This window comes from Onychostoma macrolepis, chromosome 01 (assembly GCF_012432095.1).
Source record: "Onychostoma macrolepis isolate SWU-2019 chromosome 01, ASM1243209v1, whole genome shotgun sequence".
NCBI classification, from domain to species: Eukaryota; Metazoa; Chordata; class Actinopteri; order Cypriniformes; family Cyprinidae; genus Onychostoma; species Onychostoma macrolepis.
In genome coordinates, this window is record NC_081155.1 from 10,973,817 (window position 1) to 10,996,592 (window position 22,776).

General features: G+C 36.0%; 1 protein-coding gene and 1 pseudogene across 1 annotated transcript in view; both read right to left on the reverse strand.

Moving 5' to 3' along the window:
- Positions 1 to 22,776, reverse strand: part of LOC131541334 (protrudin-like) — a 34,092-nt gene that overhangs the window by 7,091 nt on the left and 4,225 nt on the right. The window lies entirely within an intron of this gene.
- LOC131541401 (NACHT, LRR and PYD domains-containing protein 3-like) lies at positions 486 to 22,028 on the reverse strand (annotated as a pseudogene).

Genomic DNA, 22,776 nt, shown 5'->3' on the forward strand with positions numbered 1-22,776 from the left:
CTGCTGGAGAGCTCTCGTGTGTGAAGCAATAGAAAGTTTTATTTTTGTATTTGTTTGTTCATTTTTGTGATGTTCTCCAGATGAAAAAAATCAGAGACTGGAGGCATCAGAAAGAGCGTCCTGTTTTTCTGCAATTTTGAGTTTTTATTGTGAATAGATAAAAATAAAAGCAGACACTTTATAAATGTTAAATTTTGTCTTGCTCTTGTCTGTGTGCAGCTGCTGTTAAAATCCCAGAAATCGTGACAGTGCCTCTGTAAACTCCTGTAACACACAGACACACTTCAGCGCTGGATCACCGTGACTTCAGTTCTGCTGTTTCTGTGGGCTTCAATGTGTCTGTCGTGATCCATGTTCACCATCATTTAATAACTGTCAACACTAAACAAAACACAGTAAGAGATGCATTATGGAGCATTACAGCTGACACACATCTGAGATTGAGTTTAAATGACATTATTATGTGATATATGAATCATTACTACTTACTGCAGTGTCTCCAGTTTATAATGTGGATCGTCTTTTAAAGCAGAGATCAGCGTCAGACCTGCAGCTCTTAGTTTATTCCCAGTCAGATCCAGTTCTCTCAGATGTGAGTTTGATCTCAGAGCTGAACTCAGAGCAGCACAACCTTCATCTGTGACGTCACAACCACACAACCTGCAGAACAACACACTCTTCACTCTCAGTTCAGCAGAAAAAAACAACTTATGATTATGATATGAAACTAATTATGATTATGGCTACGATGATTAAATGCTAAATCTGCGTGTTTTCGATCTCAGGAGGTATTATTATTATTTTGTCTCAAGTCTAAGGGGACGTTTACACAACACCATTTTCAACTAAAAACAGAAAACTTTTCATGTGTTTTGGTTGTTTATTTACATGACAAAGACGTTTTGGGGGCCTGAAAACAAACTTTTGAAAACGGGTATGAAATGCAGTTTCTTTGGAAACGATACATTTATTATCTCTGTGTAAACTATAAAAATGTGAATTTGTGAGAAATTTGTGTTACGTTTTCAGTCTATAGGCTTGTGCAAGCAGTGTTGCCATTTTATTTTCTAATAAAGTTGCTAAAGGCAGGTCGATATACTGCTAAAATTTGCTGAATGATGTTGTGATGTGACATTACATAACCACGGCGCAAAACTGTGTCATTGTGTAGAATACAACATTAAAATAACTCAAACTGACTGGCCATCTCTTGTTTTATAAGCATTTAATGAAAAAATATGTGATTAAACATCTGACAATAGAGCTTGGAGCCATCTTAATTTAAGAGATCACATGATCAATCAGAAAACACACTGACCCAACACAATTTGCTCAATATGCTTTCATCTCGCTTGTGACTCTTTGATGTTTGAGAGTGTGCGGACTTTCTTCAAGCTCTTCACTTTCTGGGAATCTTAAATGAATTAATGATCAGTTACATATATTTGAACAAGGACATTTTATTGTCTTATTAACTGGTAAAACTACACAATCTAAACAAGTTTTAAGCAGTGTATTGCTAGTTAGTTAATATGCTTCCTAACTGATCAACAATTACAGGTACAAGCTAATAACGATGTGTATTATAAATGAACAATCATTATTGAACGATTGCAGCGAGCAGCTTCATTCAGACGTGTGAACCGCTAAACACATCTCTCCAGCTCTCTCCAAACTGATAGATAGCTGTTCAATGCTGAACTCTTTTCATGTAATTCAGAGGAAACACACGCACCTTTTTATTGTTTGAGTCATTGTTCAAAAGTTTCTAAAGTTGCCAAATAAGTTTGAAAAACAGCTAAATTTGTTGCTAGGTGCCAAGCTCCAAAAAAAGGTTCTAAATGTCGTCTAAAAAGTTGCCAAATCTAATAACAACATTGCTAAGTTGGCAACATGAACACAAATTAAGAGTGTTAGAAAAATATCTTAGGCATAATATTATTGAAAATTAATATTATTGAGCTACAAAGAATCAAGAGAGAGCAACATTCATTTCATTTTCACTTTAATTTATTAGCAACAGCATTAATAGATTTAGTTTAATTGTGCATTTTTGTCAAAAGCCCTGTTAATTTCTGACTCATGGCCAGGAGAAGCGAAGCCTTGCTCAGTCTTACACACACTCATGACGCTAGACTCCATTTGTTGAGTTTTTTTAGTTGTAGCTGGAAATAATACACAGCTTCTCTGTGGTGCAATTATTCTTTTCCTTCAGCAAACACTTCACCATTGTTAATATCGAAAGCAATAAGTAGGGTTGGGTACCGAAACCCGGTACCAATATGGCACCGGTACCTATGTAACCGGTATGTACTAGAACCGAATCAGAACGGAGATTTCGGTGCCATGCCTGAGCGATCGATTTAAATATTTGTCCTTTGTTTCTCCGAAACGAACGTAAGAAGCATCACCGGCACCTCACGTGAAAAATAATTTCCCGACTGAGAAAATGCACGTGAACTAAAGTCGGAAAGCTCTAATAATACAAGTCCAACAAATCTTTGTAGTAACGCGAGCGTGCTGTTTTCACATTCCGACTTAAAAGCACAACTCGGGAAATGAGAGCATCCGAGGAGTGCGTGAATGCAGTAATTACACTTGCTCTGACGGCAGCAGGTAGCCCTCCATTAACTAGCTAAGCTAAACATTCTTAAATTAAAATGCCTAAAGCTAAAATTATCTTGCATTCACGTTTTTAAACCTGTTGTCCAACAAAAGAGAACACTATAACCTTTTTACTCCACAATACCCGTTAAATGCTTCCTTTTGTGATCTGATGTAGCCTCTTGTTACAGAATGACGCAGAAAATATGTTCCATTGGCTACTAATACATCGATTGGCAATGGATTATAAATATACTTAATTATTATGAAAATACCAGAAATGGCTTGAATAACACAGATAAACTATACACTGTCGTAGTCGAGTGTTTAATGTATTTGTTTTATCATTCAAAACGTTTATATCTTGTTTACTCCGTTACATCCATAGCAATGCATTTGTCCATATCGGGGATTTCCTGGAGCTTCATGAGTTTGCTACTTCTGTGACTGGGTATGTGGATTTTTTGTGTGAGGGCGCCCTCTGGCATCCAGTATGAATGAAAAAGACATCATGTGTTTAGTGCTAATGGCCAATTCAATTATTAATTGGTCATTTTTATTTATTTTTTACTATTTTTAAGTATCGGTTCAGGCACCGTTTAGGCACCGGTACCGTTTTAAAAGTATCGATTTGGCACCGGTATCAAAAAAACCCCATACGATACCCAACCCTAGCAATAAGTGGATGGAAGTGTTGCTGATGAAATGATGTGGAGGAAAACATTCATCAGTAAATTCACTGTAAATGAGCAAAACAGACCGTTTATCCTCTTGGTCTTTCATTACAAATATTCACAAAAATATAATTTTAAACTGAAGTAAAATTAGAGAACAACAGGTGAAATAAATTATTTTTTCCCTAAATGTGTGCTAAAATTATTGACACTGAATAATTTGTTTTTGTTTTTCAGTTGGATTGGCTTTGCAGTTCATGACGGTCAAGGATCAAACAAGATCACTGACTGGTGTAGATGTTCTGGTTAGTGTGTCTTGTTTGCATATTATTCTTGTTGTGCTTATAATATATTTAAGATGTAATATGAAAAATGTAAATAAAATGATTGGTGACTGAATATTTTGTGAAAATTTTGAATGACAGACAAATAAACAATATGAAGATAACGAACAATAAAAACATTTTCCCACAGCCTGCTCTGCTCATATTTACCAAGGGTGCCAAAATTTGAAGACACTGCATTCAGAAATGATCATATTTACATTTTCATGTTGAGATTAATGTATGATCTTACGTGAGTTTCTCCAGTTTACAGCGAGGATCCTTCAGTCCATCAGAGATCAGCTTCAGACCTGCATCTCCTAGTTCATTCTCAGACAGATCCAGTTCTCTCAGATGTGAGTTTGATCTCAGAGCTGAACTCAGAGCAGCACAACCTTCATCTGTGACGCCACACTCCCTCAACCTGCAGAACAACACACTCTTCACTCTCAGTTCAGCAGAAAAAAACAACTTATGATTAATTATGATATGAAACTAATTATGATTATGGCTACGATGATTAAATGCTAAATCTGCGTGTGTTCGATCTCAGGAGGTATTATTATTATTTTGTCTCAAGTCTAAGGGGACGTTTACACAACACCATTTTCAACTAAAAACAGAAAACCTTTCATGTGTTTTGGTTGTTTATTTACATGACAAAGACGTTTTGGGGGCCTGAAAACAAACTTTTGAAAACGGGTTTGAAATGCAGTTTCTTTGGAAACAATACAGTTATGATCTCTGTGTAAACTATAAAAATGTGAATTTGTGAGAAATTTGTGTTACGTTTTCAGTCTATAGGCTTGTGCAAGCAGTGTTGCCATTTTATTTTCTAAGAAAGTTGCTAAAGGCAGGTCGATATACTGCTAAAATTTGCGAAAACTGTGTCATTGCATAAAATACAACATTAAAATAACTCAAACTGACTGGCCATCTCTTGTTTTCTAAGCATTTAATGAAAAAATACGTTATTAAATATCTCACCAAAATTATTTTAAATATGTTAATTTATTTAAATTTGTTTGTAAAAGTATTATAAACATAATACATATTATTTGTGAAAGAAATATAAACATTTATTTTATGATCAGATATTTTTCTTCTTAAATACAGGACTTTCTTCAAGCTCTTCACTTTCTGGGAATCTTAAATGAATTAATGATCAATTACATATATTTGAACAAGGACATTTTATTGTCTTATTAACTGGTAAAACTACACAATCTAAACAGGTTTTAAGCAGTGTATTGCTAGTTAGTTAATATGCTTCCTAACTGATCAACAATTACAAGTACAAGCTAATAACGGTGTGTATTATAAACGAACAATCATTATTGAACGATTGCAGCGAGCAGCTTCATTCAGACGTGTGAACCGCTAAACACATCTCTCCAGCTCTCTCCAAACTGATAGATAGCTGTTCAATGCTGAACTCTTTTCGTGTAATTCAGAGGAAACATGCGCACCTTTTTATTGTTTGAGTCACTGTTCAAAAGTTGCTAAAGTTGCCAAATAAGTTTGAAAAACAGCTAAATTTGTTGCTAGGTGCCAAGCTCCAAAAAAAGGTTCCAAATGTCGTCTAAAAAGTTGCCAAATCTAACAATAACATTGCTAATTCGGCAACATGAACACAAATTAAGAGTGTTAGAAAAATATCTTAGGCATAATATTATTGAAAATTAATATTATTGAGCTACAAAGAATGAAGAGAGAGCAACATTCATTTAATTTTCACTTTAATTTATTAGCAAAAGCATTAATAGATTTAGTTTAATTGTGCATTTTTGTCAAAAGCCCTGTTAATTTCTGACTCATGGCCAGGAGAAGCGAAGCCTTGCTCAGTCTTACACACACTCATGACGCTAGACTCCATTTGTTGAGTTTTTTTAGTTGTAGCTGGAAATAATACACAGCTTCTCTGTGGTGCAATTATTCTTTTCTTTCAGCAAACACTTCACCATTATTAATATCGAAAGCAATAAGTGGATGGAAGTGTTGCTGATGATATGATGTGGAGGAAAACGTTCATCAGTAAATTCACTGTAAATGAGCAAAACAGACCGTTTATCCTCTTGGTCTTTCATTACAAATATTCACAAAAATATAATTTTAAACTGAAGTAAAATTAGAGAACAACAGGTGAAATAAATAATTTTTTCCCCTAAATGTGTGCTAAAATTATTGACACTGAATAATTTGTTTTTGTTTTTCAGTTGGATTGGCTTTGCAGTTCATGACGGTCAAGGATCAAACAAGATCACTGACTGGTGTAGATGTTCTGGTTAGTGTGTCTTGTTTGTTGTGCTTATAATATATTCAAGATGTAATATGAAAAATGTAAATTAAATGATTGGTGACTGAATATTTTGTGAAAATTTTGAATGACAGACAAATAAACAATATGAAGATAACGAACAATAAAAACATTTTCCCACAGCATGCTCTGCTCATATTTACCAAGGGTGCCAAAATTTGAAGACACTGCATTCAGAAATGATCATATTTACATTTTCATGTTGAGATTAATGTATGATCTTACGTGAGTTTCTCCAGTTTACAGCGAGGATCCTTCAGTCCATCAGAGATCAGCTTCAGACCTGCATCTCCTAGTTCATTCTCAGACAGATCCAGTTCTCTCAGATGTGAGTTTGATCTCAGAGCTGAACTCAGAGCAGCACAACCTTCATCTGTGACGCCACAATAACCCAACCTGCAGAACAACACACTCGTCACTCTCAGTTCAGCAGAACAAAAATGACACAAACACAGACTATGGCATTAAATGCTAAATCTAAATGCTAAAATTAAATGCTAAAGATCGATACCAACATTATGTGATAATATTGCATAACAAGAGATTCATAAGCAATTTTTTGAACACCAGTCATTTTTGACTGGGAACACCACAAGTGTAACAAGACTTAATAACATAAAAAATGTTTAACGAAAATTAACAATTTTTGCGTTGGAAGTAGTTATGCCCTGTGTGAACAAAGTCAGTAATTCTTAGTCCAATGCGATAACATTAAGTAACATTTTCGGGAGAAAGAAAATTCTCTCCGTGTCAAAATGACCGAACACAGCCTGAGGGTTAATGCTAAAAACATCTCTTAAATCTGTGAGAAGTTCGGGCCAGTGGTGGACTGGCCATCTGGAGCACAGTTTTCTCGGGGGGTGCTGCATATATATATATAAAGAATGAATTATAGTAAGTATACGTAGCCTATATCCCTCAATCTGGGATTTAGGCTACAAATGGCGAGTGCGGCCCAGTTGAGTCAGAAATTGTCATTAATTCAGCGAGCTCTTGCTCAGTGGAGCAGCTTGTCAATGTCAAAAAGTTTTAAATAGTCAATCAAATCAAGATTTTCTGTTCACTGAAGCTGAGCTGTGCGGCACTTGAGCTGAAGTAAGATGTGAGCAGATAAACATGACAACACAATTCAGCAATATTTGCCAAATGTTTACGATAAAAAAAAAAGTTAAATCGACACAATTTTCAGGGATGCAAACTAGTACTGACCTTTTCATTTCTCAGATTTGAATGCAATTTATGTTAATGTTATTCATCATGATGTACATTAACGTAGCAGTTTTCACCAGACATGAGATAAGAGTGAATGTTTGTATATTTCTATCCAGGATTTCTTCCGTGGTTTACATGTCTAAAAAAATATTTTAAAAATCGGTAAAATATCATTGTCAAACTTACTCTATAACATTGTAAATCTGAAGACCTTTGCTTTCAGTGCTATGATTAGGAAAGTGATATATATTATAATAAAAATATAATTAGTTCACATACATTATTTTATATACACACTAGCGGTCAAAAGTTTGAAATGAGACTTTATTTGATCAAAAATATAATAAAAACAATAATATTATGAAATATTACACATAAAATTCTGGTTTTCTATTAAAGATATTGTAAAATGTAATTTATTCCTGTGATGCAAAGCTGAATTTTTATCAGTCATTACTCCAGCCTATAGTTTCACATGATCCTTCAGAAATCATTGTAAAATACTGATTAATAAAAGCTACAAACACATTCTGCACTACATTCCAAGTCTTCTGGACCAGAGCAGAGCATTGTGTCATATGACCTTTAACTTTAGTTAAATTAAACTGTCCATCGATGTAAAAGAGATGTGTAAAAATTCTTCAAAATGGTTTACTATTTGAGCTACCTGTACCTATATTTGCCATATACACCGGGGTATGTAAAGTAGTATGCCAGTCATTCATAAATATTAAATGATAAGAATTTCAATTAGAAAAAAAGCTAGCCAAGTTAAGACTTTTTCACAGTTATTTTCTTGCATCTCACACACAGACAAAGACACCGACACACGTTCAAATACGTCAATAACAACTAGTTGTTCAGTTCAGTTCTGTACACACTGCGTAGAATTTCTGTAAATGCGGTTGTCACTACCTGTATTTTTCAGGAGTTAATGCGGTTGTCGAATGTGGTTGTCACTCCCGTATTTTAGTGAATTATGTGTGTACAGAACGCGATTAAGGAGTAAAAGGTGAACTGTCAACCGAATTTAACTGCAGTGTGTACGTGGCCTCAGAGCTGAACTCAGAGCAGCACAACCTTCATCTGTAATGCCACACATGCTTAACCTGCAGAACAACACACACTTCACTCTCTCAGTTTAAATAAAGTTTAACAGCACAAAACAACAACCATAAAATTCACAAATACATAACTGTACAGACTTACACACAGGCAAAGTTCACTATATTAGTAATTAGAGATATTCTCACTGAAGAGCAATAGATGAGGTTTCACAGACATTCACAGAAAACAAAAGTGACAGACATTCAAAACCCAATCCTTGAAATTAGCATCTTAATCTCATGTTCACTGTTAGTGTGGAAAGGAAGAGACACCTAAGTGTCTAAGTGTATAATCTGTAAAAATTAATACTACCACTGACAACAGATAAAAGAAAAGCACTGCACTGCAACACACATCTGAAGATTAAACTCAGTGCTGCTTACCAAGCTGATCTGGAGGCTTCAACGACAGGCAAGAGCTTCAGAAGAACTTCATCAGGTGTCATGAGGTTTTGGTTTTGCTCTCTGCTAATGTATTTACTCAAATCAAATTTAACTGCTCGGAGGTCAACAAAACAAAGACAACAGCTGACCACTGTGTCGAGGACAATCTGGCGCCTGATAGACCTCCAGATTTTACATACTTCTGGACTTCACTGACGAGAGACTGATCACCCAGTTCATTTAAACAGTGGAACAGATTGATGGATTTCTCTGGTGAGGGATTCATTCTTATTCTTGTTTTAATGTACTCAATCGTTTTCTCTTCACTGTATGAGATGTTTACAACATGTGTCAGAAGACCTTTAAGGAGCGTCTGATTGGACTCCAGCGAGAGACCCAGAAGAAATCGGAGGAAAAGGTCCAGATGTCCATTCTTACTCTGTAAAGCCTTGTCCACGGCTCTCTGATGCAGGTCAGATATTGTGTGACATGTGAACTCGTGTGCATGATTTGAGCTGAGGTTTTCATTGAGCACATCTCTCTTGTCCAGCAGGAATGAAAGCAGCACATAAAGAGCTGCGAGATGCTCCTGAATGCTCAGATGAACAAAGCAGAAGACTTTTCCCTGATACAAACCCAACTCCTCTCTGAAGATCTGAGTGCACAATCCTGAGTAAACTGATGCTTCAGTCTCATCAATGCCACACTCTCTCAGATCTTCCTCATAGAAGATCAGATTTCCTTTCACAAGCTGCTGGAAAGCCAGTTTCCCCAGTTTCACTATCATGTCTTCATCCTTCACTTTCATCTCATAGTCCTTCTCATGTTTGATGTTGGTCTGAATGATCAGGAAGTGTGTGTACATCTCAGTGAGAGTCTTGGGAATCTCTCCTTTCCATGATTTCTTCATCATCTTCTCTAGAACAGTGGCTGAGATCCAGCAGAAGACTGGGATGTGACACATGATGAAGAGGCTCCTTGATGACTTCAGGTGTGAGATGATCCTGTTGGCCAGACTCTGATCACTGATTGTCTTCCTGAAGTACTCCTCCTTCTGTGGCTCATTGAAGCCTCGTACCTCCGTCACTCGATGGACACACTCAGAGGGGATGAGGTCAGCTGCTGCTGGTCTGGAGGTGATCCAGATGAGAACAGAGGGAAGCAGATTCCCAGCAATCAGGTTCATCAGCAGCACGTCCACTGAGGCTGATTCACTTACATCACACAACCTCACACTGCTCTGAAAATCCAGAGACAGACGACACTCGTCCAGACCGTCAAAAACAAAGACAACTTTATATTCACCACTGAATGGCTTCATTTCTTTGGTTTCAGGAAAGAAAATATGCAGAAGATCTGAAAGACTGAGTGTTTGGTCCTTCATCAAGTTGATTTCTCTGAAAGGAAGTGGAAATATGAGCTGGACGTCCTGATTCTCTTTCTCTTCAGCCCAGTCCAGGATGAACTTCTGCACAGAGACTGTTTTTCCAATGCCAGCGACTCCCTTTGTCAGCACAGTTCTGATGGGTTTGTCTTGTCCAGGTAAAGGTCTGAAGATGTCATTGCATTTGATCGCTGTGTCCTCTGTTGCTGCTCTCCTGGATCGAGTCTCAATCTGTCTCACCTCATGTTCATTATTGATCTCTTCACTCTCACTCTCTGTGATGTAGAGCTCTGTGTAGATCTCATTCAGCAGTGTTGGGTTTCCCTGCGTCGCTGTTCCCTCACACAGACACTCAAACTTCTTCCTCACATTTGATCTGAATGTCTTGAGGGCTTCAGCATGTTGATGGCTGTAAGAATAAATAACAAATTATTAGAATTTGTATATTCATAGTTCATAATATGTGCACACATCATGTAGTATTATTGTAGTATAACAAACAGTTTGTTAAGAGATCTTCGTTTAATTTAATCAAGACGGTTCAGTATGGTGATGTGCTATAAGGATGTGATATTATATTACAATCCGTCATAATATCAACATGTCTTTATTATTCAAAGGTTTAACAAAACATTAGAGAAATTACAAAATTAGAGAAACAAAGAAAGATCAGTGAGTGAAATGCAGTGATTAAATGTATTCCAGTTGCGGCTGTCTGGATCAGTTTTTATGCCCCTAATATGATCTGAGTCAATGAATATTGAGTATCTGCCAATACCGTGTCCCAATCCAATACTTTTATTTTCCTATCGCTTGGTCCACACTTCAAGTACATTAACCCTTCCACGCATACAAGTCATTGTATGTGATTTTTTTTTTTCCAATCCAAAATAACTGATGACCAGCCAGAAATGCCAAGCCACTTCAGAATATCCATCCATTCCTTCTATTCTAGGAGACTATTCTAGGAGACTTTATTGCTAATAAAAAACATGTTGTGACATCAAGGAGTTACACCATTGTTCAATTTTAGATTGTGCGGAAATTCTGATTAATCATCTGTCCACTAAATTGGACATCAATATAAATAATTCATATGCAGTAACTTTTTTTGGCTGCAAATAAATGTATTTCTATCATGACAACTCTCGTAATGGATTTGACAATGTTAATGTATTCGGTGTTGGTGGAATAGATCTGCCACGCTGCTGCTGTTGAATTGCTGCTGCTGCAAAGCAAGTACAGATGTACAATGTGGTGCTGTAAGTGTATAAGGCATACTGTAGCAAAACAAGTATTTAAGTATACTGAGAGTATTTAAGACATACTGTAGCAAAACAAGTATTTAAGTATACTGAGAGTATTTAAGACATACTGTAGCATACACAAGTATAATAACCCGTAGCAGATCTATACAGATGGAGCTGGGGAAGGTGGAGGGTTTCAGAGGAACCAATCAGCTTGTGCCAAGTAGTTTAATGCTGTGAATATCATCGGTTTGCATTAATGACCTGCACCATCTAGAGTTTTATGATAACTTGGCATTTTTTTTATTAAATATAATTTACAGTTTTTTGTTCATGTGTAGATCTCAAGAGTAGAGCGTGACAGAAAGGCCTACAGGATAGTAGAGGAGATAAGAAGCTTTAACAGTATAAGAATATTTTTTTGTTTTTTGCAAATAAGAGTATTTTCAGACAGTAAAGCTCAGTAAAACCACTCAGTGTTGGATCTAGTGTGCTGAGGAGTGATGGATTGTGAAAGATTTTTAAATCTGTAGGAGAGTGAAATAGTGTTTGCAATAACTGCAGCTGTATTATATTTGTTAGTATATATTTTATACTTTTCACATGATTTTATATGATTTTAAATAAAATCCCTAATTCCTGTAGCTCAAACAGAAAACAGGTGGAGCAAATGAACTGACAGGGAGAATGAGGGGGTTGGCTCAAGACACTAGACTGAGAACAAACAGAAGAGCACATGATAAACACAGACACTATGTGCTCAACCAAATGGAAAGATGACATGAAGCACAAGTGGCAGGATCCAACACCAGAAAAACAAGACCAGACAGAAAGGACCGGATCCTGACCACTATGCTCCAAACACACACCAGCAAAACACTCACAGAATCAAAACCAACACAAAACTAAAAAAAAGAAAGAATGAACATGCGTGACAGGATACTGACAACACAAACATTTTTGTTAAATGCATAAATGTAATATAAACATGTATAATCAAAAATATGTATATTACAGTGTTTACCTAAACTTAGGATCAGTGTGTCCACTAAAGTTAAGTGGAGGATCTAGTGACTGGTCACTCTTCACGGACACACAGCTGGGTTCAGATGACTCTGGTCTGTGCTTCTGGACTGAACTGAAACAAAACATGAAGGAACATTATAAATGACTGTGATAATGACTGACTGTTAATTAACTTAATATTTATGCTAAATAAAGGATTCGCCACAAGTCATTCTCTGGAAATCAGGACATTTGTGTCCAATTTAATTTCAGGACTTGTTTTTATTTGGAAAATGGAAATATGTGTCAGGGATGATGCGGTACTGTATAACTCATTCCCTTAATAAGTGCACACTAATGGTTACATCTGCATTTGCTTCTGATTTTACATTCCTGGGCCCTGATTTATCAACAGTGCATAGAAAAGGTTCTATATTCTGTCCTACGAATGAAATTTAGAATGTGTGCAAGTATAAAAAAAATCTTTATTTATCAAACGTGTGCTCACGGTTCTCACACACACAAGTAATCATTGTTGATAAATCACACGTTTAAACATCATGCTCGTTCACGTTCATGGTTATTTGCATTCAGAAACACCCCCAATAAACCATATATGTGACAACACCTTCCTTTATAAATCACATGAATGTATATGTCCTCACCGAAATCATGACAAAGAAATCAGTACCAAAACACATTCTCTGCACAGTGCATGGCTTGCCGAATCTTCCAGCAAAGCGAGATCAGCCATGACACTAGTTACATTTCAAATGACTTCCCTGCTGTCTTTTATAGCTTTTCACATCAATTATGCAAATGTCTAGCTTGAACTGTATGAAATTATTAAGTATTTGAAAATAAAGGACACTGAGAAACACGCGCCAGCACTTTCTTTTTGCAGAATCACCACCACTACATTCTCTGCATAAGCATGTTCAGAGTTGTGCTTATATTTACACACATTCCTACAAATAAGTACAAGTTGGTAGATCCTACACTTTGCATGAAACTGTTCTTACGCACTCATTACGCACACATCTGTGCGTACACACTGGAGTCTTGTGTCATTTCACTGCATCCACAAAAAAATAATCACTTTTAATTTGATCACAGACTTTGCGAAGAATCAACCCATGTTTAACACAGTTTTTACCTAAACTTAGGACCACTCTGTCCACTGAAGTTATGTGGAGGATCTAGTGACCGGTCACTCTTCATGGACACACAGCTGGGTTCAGATAACCCTCGTCTTTGCTTCTGGACTGAACTGAAATAAAACATGAAGGAAAGTTAGAATTAGACACTATGTGCATTTACATGAAGCATTGTAATTGGTTTAAAAGTCCAATCCGAATGAAAATGCTCCATATAAACACCTCAATCAGAATAAAAATGCCCAAACCGAATGAAAATGCTCCATATAAACACCTTAATCAGAATAAAAATGCCCAAACCGAATGAAAATGCTCCATATAAACACCTCAATCAGAATAAAAATGCCCAAACCGAATGAAATTGTAATCGGTTTGAGAGGGGTGGAATAAACCTTTCTATAAACTGAACTAAATTAAAATCCTGCCATGTAAACGTGTTAAACAGATTACTTTGCAGCATTCTGTAATTTGGGGACACCGACACTACAGTAGAGACTGAGAAATAGTGGAGGCAGAAGTTAAAAATTAAATTACACGGTTAAAAACACATCAGAATGGAGAACGCTTGCTGTGTAATGAACTGCTATATCTGCTCTCATGACCGGAGTGGAGAACGGATCTGAAATGAAGCGCAATTTTCAGCTTTTCAGTTTAGAAACAACACAGTGGTGACAGTATAGCTCAATGAAAATAAACAACTTGACCAAAATTAGCCTTTGTCATTTGTATTTATTTATTAAAGATTCATAATTTCCAATCTGCTTGAATTTATAAGTGCTCACGCCATGAATAATGTACGAAAACACGCTTGGAAATGTTATTTGTGATAGAGCTCGTTGCGATCACTCTCCGTGCTCATAAAGCAACGCTCCTTTGATTTCAGCAACTCTTGGTAAGAAATCGTTTATTGGTTCTGTTTAAGTACAGTAAAACTTTTTAGTAGTGATGGGCAGATGAAGCCTCATGAAGCTTTTCAGCTTTTCAGCCAAGTGGTTCACAAAAGGGTTAATTTCTGGAGGCTTCATTTGCTCACAATATATGGAATTAGATTTGTGCCAAATAAAATGAATGTAATTTTTAAAGAAACGTATGAAAATATCAAGTGAAACTGAATAAAATGTCTTTGAAACTAAAAAATAAATAAATTACAGGCAAAATCTTTGACCTCGTTTTTAATACACTGCAGGTTTTGCAACTGTTTTCTCATCTTTCATTCGTTGATCTGTACTTACAAATGCACTTCCAGAGTTTTCATTTACGCTTCTAAAGTTTTCATTTACGCTTCTGAAGATTTCATTTACGCTTCCGAAGTTTTCGTTCGCCATTCTGGCACAAATCTCTCGTGGGGGCGGGGTTAACAGCGGTGTGTTCTCATTGGCTACTGAGTTTTTGATTGACAGCTTCTTGACCTGGAAGTGAAGGCGTCAGTATCGTTGCGCCTGTGTGGATGTGAGCGTCTGTTAGCGGCTTCCTATTTCATTTTAATGATATAAAATGATATATAAAGATTTTTTATTATTATTTTATCAGTATTTTTCTGCTGCTACACTACATTGATGAGATGATTTCTTAGGAATAGCACAGATGAATGATATAATCATCATGATCATCAATCATCGTCGTTATCAGGATACTCACGGTAAGTGTTCTTGATTTAGTCCAATCACAGGACCTGGTTATCTACACACAGTTACAGTCTTCAATTAGATCATATTTGCTTTGATATGTTGCTTCGAAAATGCTATTTTACAAGCGCGCTGTCAACCACTGCGCTGTCAGCTTTAGCAATGTAAGCCTTTTTACCATGCTTTTTCTGTTAATGAAAAAATAGTCACTTCAGATGAACATTTCGGGGGAACAAACAAACTTTGACAAATAATGCCTAAATATATATCCAAATGCAAAACCTAATACATGCAAATAATTATGACTGAAAACAGTTTCCAGCAACTAGGGTATACACAGTCATGATTATATAGGGCTATACAGAGCCATCTAATGGTTACACAGCGGTATTACAGATGATTAATGGTACATAACTTTGAGGTATTTTAGTACCAAGTTAATACTAATATATATATTCAATAATTATATTGTGTATTTATTTGTTTGAAATATTTTAAGTTTGAAATGTGCCATGGGAGTTCAAAGCAGTTTGTATTGTTAGACTATACAATACAAGTCCTTTCTCTGTTTCCAGAGAGAAGAGCAACTCTTCCATAAACTTCTGATGCTGACCCAGAGGATGTAGTGATAGTACCAGAGAGCCCTCATCAGACAAGAGTTTTATTGTGTTCAGACACATCACCTTTGAATGACGGGGATCTTGATCTTCAGACACCTGATATTATGTAAATATCTTTACTTCTTTGGAGCTCTAGATAAAACAAACACTGTTCACAAGTACACAAGAGGTTGCACTTTATTCTTATTAGTCTATGCTGATCTTGGATTGGCATACCAACAGCATATGATTGTTAAGGGATAGTTCAAAATAAAAATATATATATTTTTAATTTTACTCACCCTCATGCTGTCTCAAATGCATATTACTGTACTTTCTTTCTACTGGACAGGTAAACACAAGTTAAGATTTTTAGGCAAATAATTAATCTCTCTGTGAGTCTTAAAGATGCTTTAAAAAGCACACACAGCGACCGTGACCGTAATCCATCTGACCTTAGTTTTTAAATCAGTATCTTTTGAAGTGAAACAACAGATAAGAAAAACACTAATAATATAAACTTTTGACTATTAATAATCGCTTCCACTCAACTGTCAAATGTGCATGGGTTACAGTTCACTTGTGTTATGTGGATTCTCAGAGATGGATTATTTTCTTAAAAATCTTTGTGTCAAGAAAGAAAGTTATATACATCTGGAATAGCATGAAGGTGAGTAAATGAAAGAATTTTATTTTTTTGCCGTGGACTATCCCCGTAAAGACTGATATTGCACTCCAGTACATTACATCCCAGTCAACAATTTGATCTCACAGTGATGTCACCATGATCTCACAGGATACTCGTGATGAGGTCACAATGTGAGGTAACAGTGAGCTAAAAGTGTAACCTCACAGCGCCCTCACTGTGTGCTCATACTAAAGTGAGGTCAAAGTGCACTCACTGCACAGAGACTAGGTACCCAGCATGCATTGCAGCATGAAGCTTTTGATTGTCACCATTGTTGAGATTCATACACTGATTCTTGATGTCTCTCTTTGTTTTTAAATGAGAGGATAGTTAATGTTTGTGTCTTATGCTTTTATTCTTCATAACTGATGAGACTGCTGGATTCTATACTGTGTAATCACAGAGCTTCTATATTTAGAAAATGTTGATTAATAAAATCTCACTAAGACTGCATATTGAGTGTAAGTGATGACTGTGTTATCATCAATAACAAACCAGTATCACCTGGTTGCAGTCTTTTTGGTTTTTCTTGCCATAACAAATGTGCAGTTACAGCAGCCCCAAAAATATACAACATTATAAAGTCAAGGGTCAAGAGCCCAACTAAAGCAAACACTACTCACCATGATGGTAACGTATGTTTCACTTGTATCTTATAACAGAAATCTGTTAGCTGGGCGTGCACTCATGAGCTCATCATGTGAGAGCACTGTAATATCTCTGTGATAGTGTTGAGAAACAGGAAGTAGAATGTACCCCCGTGACTGATATTTGAGCTGCTTCCTCTCAACCTGCTCAACATTTTGAATTCACAATGAGTTCACATATTACTCACACTGTGAGTATCAGCGTATGAGAATGGTTTGATGTCACTGTGATCATCGTGTGATCTCACGTGTTGACTGGGATACTCATTCACTGTTTTGTAACTTATACTGTAACAGGAACTGTTGAAAGGATCATTGCCGTGTTTAAAACATATGAATTTTAAACATTCTGTATGTTATGTTCTTGTGCATTTTGTGTGGTAATGTAAATTATAATAATACTGTGCATTATGTATATATGCAGTTAGTGTTTTGTGGATTCTGGTCTTTCCTGTCACAACATAATTGCATCCAAGACTTTCACTTTGATACTTGTGTATATGCTATAGTGACAATAAAGAATGTCAATTTATTTGAATTAATTCATATTTTCATTTACATTCATTCAACTGGTTTATAAAAGTCACACTTGAAAGAGTTGATGATTGTTAAAAATGTATTTCCAATTTTAAATGTTAGATGATGTTAACTAAATAAAATAACTAAACAAAATGATCAGCATGATAAAAACAATTGGCAGCAAGAACATTGTTTGTGTGGGATATGTAATAAAATGAGTTTGATTGCCTGGTTGGAGTGAGACTTTCTTGACGTCTGAATATCACAGTATAGTATTGTATTTCAAATGTAACAGCTCAACCTAATTAGACCCTATAATGCAAAAGAATCAAGAGCAATAAACACATATAATAAGAGAACACTGGACATTATACAATATTTCCAGTATTACAGTACTTTAATAATTAAACCTCAATATGACCTTTTTCTCTCGCGTTTTCTCGTGCTCCTAAAAGCTTATGTTGACAGAGTAGTAGCAACAGATAAATACAGATTGAATTCAAGAACAAAACTCCTAACTTTATATCATTAAAATGAAACAGGAAGCCGCTAACAGACGCTCACATCCACACAGGCGCAACGATACTGACGCCTTCACTTCCAGATCAAGAAGCTGTCAATCAAAAACTCAGTAGCCAATGAGAACACACCGCTGTTAACCCCGCCCCCACGAGAGCTTTGTGCCAGAATGGCGAACGAAAACTTCAGAAGCGTAAATGAAATCTTCAGAATCGTAAATGAAAACTTTAGAAGCGTAAATGAAAACTCTGGAAGTGCATTTGTAAGTACAGATCAACGAATGAAAGATGAGAAAACAGTTGCAAAACCTGCAGTGTATTAAAAACGAGGTCAAAGATTTTGCCTGTAATTTATTTATTTTTTAGTTTCAAAGACATTTTATTCAGTTTCACTTGATATTTTCATAAGTTTCTTGAAAAATTACATTCATTTTATTTGGCACAAAACTAATTCCATAACAATACCACCTGGTGGCCAAAGATTGTAAAACAAGCAGATATATTACAGACAGAGGTGTAAAGTCCAGGGGTCAGAAAGTAAAAGTCCTGCCATATGTTTATTCAACCCATGAACTCAGCAGCTGATTTCACCAGAGGAGGAACCAAGTCATTACTTTCAAGTCACAAACGAGTCTTGAGTCAAATCCCAAGTCCTCAAAGAGTTTAAGTTAATGAGATAATTAAGTGACTAATTAAATGATGATTGTACATTAGTGATGAACACCTGCTGTTACTGAGAATTACAGAAGATCAGATGTTGATGTTTTATTGGTTAAAATGATGCCACCATCACGGAGATCAGTGTTTGCTTTAGTTGGGATCTTGGCCCTTGATTACTTCTGTCAGATCTCTCTCTGAAACAGTGCATGTGCTGTTATAAAGCAGAGAGATAAGTGCTGTGCAGTGAGCAGCTAATAGCTGTTTTCATGTGATGAGATAATCATCAGGCGCTGACTTGTTTACTTCCAAAATAACTCTTTTTTTTTTTTTTATTTGTATGTTCAGGTTTTCAATAACTAACCCTTTGAAACTACAGCATGCGATGAAAGTGTTGCTCTATTAGTTATATTAAATACATTTTAAATCTCTGTAACGCATATAAAAATGTGATCTCCAGTGCTATTTAGACACACACAGACATCAAGAACCAGCATATGAATCTCAACAATGGTGACAATCAACAAAATGCTTCATGCTGCAATGCATGCTGGGTAACACCATAGTAAAAACTCCCATCATGCACTGCAGCATGAATAATTATTGTGACCATTGTTGAGGATTGTATAAGTGTTCACGTCTAAAAGCCTGAGTGATGCAGTTTTTCTTTTTTCCAATATTTAAGCATTACGGTGACCTTTCTTTAATAGAACTTTTTCACAGTTCAGTAATAGCTGGATGTCACTCAATAAACCAAAGAGAGACACTTTCATGATGTTCATTCAAGTGACTTAAAAGCAGAAAGTGTAAGCTCATCTGCTTCCTCAAGCTTTTAATTCAGCAATGTACAAATGTTTGTTGTGAAGCAATATTGCAATTACTTAAAAGCAAACCACTTTCAGTTATTAAAAGGGTCAAGAGCCCAACTAAAGCAAACACTGATCTCCATGATGGTGGCATCATTTTAACCAATAAAACATCAACATCTGATCCTCTGTAATTCTCAATAACAGCAGGTGTTTATCACTAATGCACAATCATCATTTAATTAGTCACTTAATTATCTCATTAACTTTAACTCTTTGAGGACTTGAGATTTGACTCAAGACTCGTTTGTGACTTGAAAGGAATGACTTGGTTCCTCCTCTGGTGAAATCAGCTGCTAAGTTCATGGGTGGAATAAACATATGGCAGGACTTTTACTTTCTGACCCCTGGACTTTGCACCTCTGTCTGTAATATATCTGCTTGTTTTACACTCTTTGGCCACCAGGTGGTATTGTGAGCAAATGAAGCCTCCAGAAATTAACCCTTTTGTGAACCACTTGGCTGTAAAGTTTAATGCTTCATGAAGCTTCATTTCACCATCACTACTTTTTAGTATCACAATGCAATTCATTTCAGAGCTGCATTACAGAGGGTCGTACTGTTACTTTATCCCTCAATGCTTTAACATTCAGAAATTGTGGCGATATGATGATATGTTGATCAACTGGCTGAGATCAAGATATATTGTGTTTATTTTATCTAATAGATATATCTGTGCAACTTAGTTATTAGAAACTGCAAATGAAAAATCATTTTGTTTCTGTGTGTGGTCCGATAGAAGACGGCTGTATAATTTCTATGACTGTGTATGTGTTCTGGCCACATGACTGAGCGCTCGAATGAATGCAAGGGATTCAAATATTAGTTTGTTTATTCTAAGAAAGTACAAGCAGCTGTTACAAATATTAACGCAAAAAATATTAACGTTTTTTCCTCTGGTGATTTGTAGGCTATTTGTTGTCATTCGGATCAGATAACGTCTCATGTTAACAGTCCACCGAATCTTTCAATCGGAATGATTTTAATCAGAATTACAAAAAAGTGTACATTTAAAAGTGGCTACTGTGATAATGACTGACTGTTAATTAACTTAATATTTATGCTAAATCAAGGATTCACTGTAAGTCATTCCCTGAAAATTTTCAGGATTTGGGATTGTGGGCCATTTCACTGCATCCACATTAAAATAATCACTTTTAATTTTATCACAGACTTACGACAAATCAATCTATTTTTAATACAGTTTTTACCTAAACATAGGACCGCTCTGTCCACTGAAGTTATCTGGAGGATCCATTGACCGGTCACTCTTCACGGACACACAGCTGGGTTCAGATGAATTTGGCCTTTGCTTCTAGACTGAACTGAAATAAAACATGAAGGAACATTAGAATCAGGGTGGACTTAACCAATAAGTAGGTAGCGGTCGCTTAGGGCCCCAGGGGGACCCCCACATTTGGCCACAACTGCCCCCACATGGTAATACAGCTTTAGAACAACATCAGGTTGACTAACTAATTACTGATTGCTATAGATACTGTAATGTGAAGGGTTACAAAAGGAAAAGAACACACAGGCTATTGTAGCTGGGACCTGGAATTTGCTTAGGGCCCCCAATTAAATCACTAAGTCGGCCCCTGACTGTGATAATGATTGATTGTTCATTTACTGAATATTTATGCTAAATTAGCTAAAATTATTCTAGCATAATTAATTTTGAGGAAATCACAGAATGGTGTAATTTGTGAATGAAAATCTTTACCAACTTAATTCTTCACCCAAAAAAACTAATTTTAAAAATGAGAATGCATAAGTCTGTGGTAGGTTCAAACACCCTCGATAAAATCAATATCAATTACCCAAGACTTTCAAAATCATACTGTTTGCCAGCTCTTTTACATGAGAAAGTCTTAAAGACTAAAAATAATAGCCTAAACTAGCAAATATCATCACACCACACCACATTATGCAGTCAGTATTCCTCCTGTCCAGGCAGTTTATATTGTGCTGATAAATCTAGAAAAGGAAACGATGTCAATCATGTTGTAAAATCCTGTAAATGTCAGAAGCTATAAACATCTGAAGACTTGAACTACTGTTTTTATAAAGATTGTCACATCAGCATATCACCGTCTGTCTGTCTTTTCTGAGACGGAAGTAAAGCGGCCTTCTGAACGCAAATTCATGTCTACTTTAAACCATTAAAATTGTGTATAAATAACAATTATAATATACTAATTATAATTTGCAAAAAACAACTGTCCACAAACACAACGGGATGGGATACAGCACCAGGTAGAAAAGCACAAAATGAAAATATAAGCGATCACTTCGCATGCGACGTTGTTTCGTCAATAGTCCTGTAACACTGTAACACTGAACACTCACTTCTGTGGAAACACATCTAAAGATGTGTGGTCTTCATAATGTCGAGATCTGTTAAGTCCCATCAAGAAAATCGAAATGAAGAAAACTCAGTACTTTGATATTCGTGTTAAGATGTTTCTGCTTTCATAACAAGCCGATCGATTTTACTTTCACTTTCTTTTTTAATGGTGGCTGGCAAACCCACTGAAAGGTGCATTTCTGCCACCTACTGAACTGGAGTGAACATGACTGATATTACTGACAAATACAACTAGAGAGAGAGAGAGAGAGAGAGAGAGATGGGGGCTTACAAAGTGAATTTACATCCTATTTATTATACCTATTGCTTTCAGATCATTTATAATAGACTTTATACTGTGCTGAGTCATTCTACTGTCTGAAGTGTTACATTTTCAACATTCAAAAAACTTAATTCTTCTGTTATTGAATTTGTTCTTGTTCATATGCTACAGTTTAATAACACGTTTCACTGTCTCTGGTAAAAAACATTTATTGCAATTACCTGATTCATGTTTGTCGATAATAAATAATGAATGATTAAGAGCCAATACAAAGACTAGATATTATTGTGTTCTCCTTCCTGCCCCTCTAATTATTCCTTTCATTTCTGCTTCACTTAGTGTTATGTTTATATCTTTGGTGTATTTTATTTATTTATTTGTTTTCTTGGCCATTTGATCAGCATCCTCATTTCTCTCTATCCCAACATGTGCCGGTAGCAACAAGAATGATATACTTAATCTATGTTGGTGAATTCTGAACATGCTTTGTAGAATATATAAGATGTCTTGTCTAGATGTAGACTTACCACTAATAAACCTGTTACAACAGAGTATGATCTGAGCAAGTGACTCTTCTCAGTGGCTGAATTTCCTCCATCCAATGAAGAGTCATC